The sequence below is a fragment of the Arvicanthis niloticus genome, chromosome X (assembly GCF_011762505.2).
Source record: "Arvicanthis niloticus isolate mArvNil1 chromosome X, mArvNil1.pat.X, whole genome shotgun sequence".
NCBI lineage: Eukaryota > Metazoa > Chordata > Mammalia > Rodentia > Muridae > Arvicanthis > Arvicanthis niloticus.
In genome coordinates, this window is record NC_047679.1 from 62,281,060 (window position 1) to 62,284,968 (window position 3,909).

The 3,909-nt window shown below is 39.0% G+C and overlaps 1 pseudogene; it reads left to right on the forward strand.

The window, feature by feature from the left end:
* The first annotated feature begins 417 nt into the window (after nt 1-417).
* LOC117694818 (germ cell-less protein-like 2) lies at nt 418-1,904 on the forward strand (annotated as a pseudogene).
* Nucleotides 1,905-3,909: the final 2,005 nt, after the last annotated feature.

Genomic DNA, 3,909 nt, shown 5'->3' on the forward strand with positions numbered 1-3,909 from the left:
CTGGTTTAATTTTCCCCATAGGTGAGATATTTATATTAATGATTATATAATTAATATGTTTCTGAGAGAACAAATGCTTTCACAACTTAAGCATTTCTGGGAAGCTGTTAGAGAAGAAAGATCAATTAAAAAGAAGTGGCCCTTGAGTGGGGTGAAAGCTTATGTTACAACAAGCCAATATTGATACTGACACAGTTGGGATCATAGTTCCCAATAACATTTAGTGTGGTAAGATCTTCACTGTTCTCACAGATTATTCTAGTGATGTCATCTCGGTATGACTAAAAGCAAACAAGTTAAGGAATGCAACATTTTTATTACGTAGAAAAATCCAGTGAGACTAGGCAGGATTGGCAGAGTACAGCAATGCTAGGACCAGGGAGCCTCTGCGAGAGTCTGTTCTAGCAAGTTTCATCAATGGGGCTATTAACCAACAGGGTCTTGAGATGCAGGGATTCCAGTCCAGTAGAGCCATAGCCAGAAGAAGCCACAGCTGGCCCCAGTTGCCTGTCTGGCAATTGCAAGCGAAAACTGAGCAAATAGGAGAATTTGGCACCAAGCTCTGGCATCCATGGACCTCAAAACCAGGGAATGAATCTACATAAAGTTCTCAACTACATCTACAGGAAAAGGGCTAAGATCTCATCCAATTATGCTTATGAAAATTTATTTTTGAATGGGAATGACAGCGACATTAAAATCTGTGCTCGCTGAAGAACATGGTGTTTACACAAAGTATTTTTATGTCAGTCAGGCTACTTTGCTAACATGCTCAAAGGTACTTGGAGGAATCACACAATGTTATTAAACTGGTCATTAAGAATGAGGATACTGATGCCAGATCTCTGCACTTTGTGTTTGGTTCTTTGTACATGGACGAAGATTTGTCACTAACACCTCTGGAAGTTCCTCACGTTTTGGCAGCAGCATGCCTGCTTTAGGTGGATAGAGTAATTCGGCAGTGTGAGGAGACCATGAAGACAACCATCAATATGAACACTGTATGCTCCTATTATATGGCAACAGAAACCTATAGATTAAAAGCTGTAAAGACCAGATGCTTTGAATGGCTTCTTTACAATTTGATGATACATCCAAGTGTGGCACTTTTACAAGGAAGTAGATATGAAGTGGATGTATCTTCTTGGATGTTCTTCTGACTTACTAGTGATGCAAAGGAGATTGATATGTATATACCACACTGAAGAATGGATGTTCTTTTATCTTAATACATGCTGGAATGGACCCATGAAAGAGCTTTTAGATCATACCAACAACTGGCTTTTCACCTACATGGGATGTATTGATGACATCAGTTTTCTTAAAAGTGAAGAAGGACTAATATTTCAACCAGTGTTTTAAAAGCTGAGGTTTCAGCACATCATCTGTGAGTTGGCCTCCACAAGCATCCTTGAACAAGATCGTCTAATACCTTTGGAATGGTTGTCACCCATTTATAAACAACAGTGGCTGACTTTGCTACAAGCACAAGAACAAACAACAATTGGATCATCAATGAAGAACTCGAAGAATGTACCATGAGGTGCAGCAAAATAATCCCCAAAGATGATAGATACACTTGGAAATGGTCATCTTGTAATCTTAGCTTTCCTTTACATGTCACCTTTGCCAGCCAGTGCATAACTTTCAGGAAATGTTATCAGTGGTGTGATGCCACTGCTTGCCTAAAACATATATGAAATATCCTATTCAGACTAACTTTGGTGTGTTTTGATTTCAACGAGAAAGTAACATTCAGTAAAACAATGGGTTATAAAATCATTACCTTTGCATATCTTGAGGAACAAATTGTAATGAAATTGGATAGTGAAGGTCTAACCTTCCCTTTGTATATATTTGGCAATTTCCTGTGTGTAAACCTAGCAAATGCAGAAAACAAGTGATCTTGTCAATCATTAGACCCTATGAGCATTTTGTAAACATAGAATGGCTCATTTAATCTGAAGGCTGTGTCGTGAATACAGTGAAGAAGACCAACAACAAATTGAAAATTCTTGTGAGTCTAATACCACCAGAAGTGACTGCTTCTCATCATTACCTTATTTCCATGTATTTCTGGAGAAAACTTTCACTTCCGAGTATTTTTCAAGCCAAATCAAATGAAGGTAGTCTTCTGATTTTCTTTTTTTTTTATTAGAAATTATATTTATATTTCAGATTTTATCCCCTTACCCCATTCCCCCCACCACCCAGGAACCCCTTATCCCATACTCCCTCCTCCTGCTTCTATGAGGTTGTGCCCCCACCTAGCCCCCACTCCCATCTCCCCACCCTCGAATTGCCCCCCAGTCAGTCTTCAGCCTTCATGGGATCAGAGATCTCCTCTCCCACCTATGCCCGACAGGGCCATCCTCCCCTACATATATAGCTGGAGTCATGGATCCCTCCCTATGTGTTCCTAGGCTGGTGGTTTAGACCCTGGGGAGATCTGGCTGGTTGGTATTGTTGCTCTCCTCATGGGGCCACCAACCCTTTCAGCTCCTTCAGTCTTCTCTCTAACTTCTCCATTGGGAACCCTTGATCAGATCAATGGTTAGCTGTGAGCATCTGCCTCTGGGTATGTTAGACTCTTGCAGATGTCTAAGGAGACAGCCATATCAGGCTCATATAAGCATGCAGTTCTTGACATCCATATCAGCTATCAGCGTCTATCTTTGGTGACTGCACATGGGATGGATACCCAGGTGGTATGGTCTATAAATGGCTCCTCCTTCAGTTTCTGTCCCACACTTTGTCAAGGTCCTAACGGATATAAGAGACTATATTTGGAAGGAAAACATCTCAATAAGCTTGTTAATTAGATTTGGCCCTAGCTAATATGGAGACAAAATAAAATTTATTCCATTGCTGAAACTGTTGTGAACCATTGCTTTCTTTATGCTAATATAATAAGATATAAATCATTGGTTAAAAAGGAATGATTGAGATTAGTCACTGTTGGTGTAGGCTTTCAGGTAACCAAATAGTGCCAAGTTTGGGTTTGGATAGCATTTACTGCTTAGTATCTCTAACTATACAGGCACACAAACAGATATCTATTTTATAATTAACTATCATGTCATTCTCCATAAGCAAGTGAATTATATATGCAATATATTTACATATAAATATATGTTCCTACATAATGTATTTGTTTATAGATGTAACTGTAAATACTAAGAAATAAAAACTAGACCTTTATGCTACCTGGCTATCAGTTTATGAGCTGTTTTATAGTATCCTGTTCAGTTTCTCTGCCTTAGATTTTTTTTCTTGTTGCTGTGATTTAAAAAAAATAAACCTTATGAAAGCACTTTAGGGGCAATTGTTTATTTTATTTAATACTTTGAGTCTCCAGGCTCCCATGGCAGGAGGTTGAAGAAGCTTGTCACATCATACCTACAGTAGAAAGAGTTGACCTTTATGCAAGCACTCAGCTAACTTTCTCCATTGTGTAGAGTTCAAGCTCAGAGTCAAGGAATAGTGCCACCCAGGATAGATAGGTCTTCCCAAGTCACTTCACATAATAAAGATAACCTCCAACTGCCATTTCCAGAGCCTGGACTCTCACATGATTGTAGACACTGTCACAACTCTTCCTCTGGTCAGCATGATACTCAAACATATCACTTTTAAGCCATAATCTTCCAACCCTTGGTCTTCATAGGTTCATAACCACGATATGGTACAAAATTCATTTAACCCAACTTTTAAAGTCCCTATACATAGTTCCCTCGATCAATGTGGTTGGTTCTGCTCCAATGTCATGCTGTCTTTCCTACTATATCTTGGTAGTCTAACTGTACTGGGAATAGAGTTCCTAGCAGTTCCTTTTTAATTCGGGATTGTTTTAGCTATCCTGAGTTGTTTTGTTTGTTTGTTTGTTTGTTTGCTTCTTTTCTATATGAA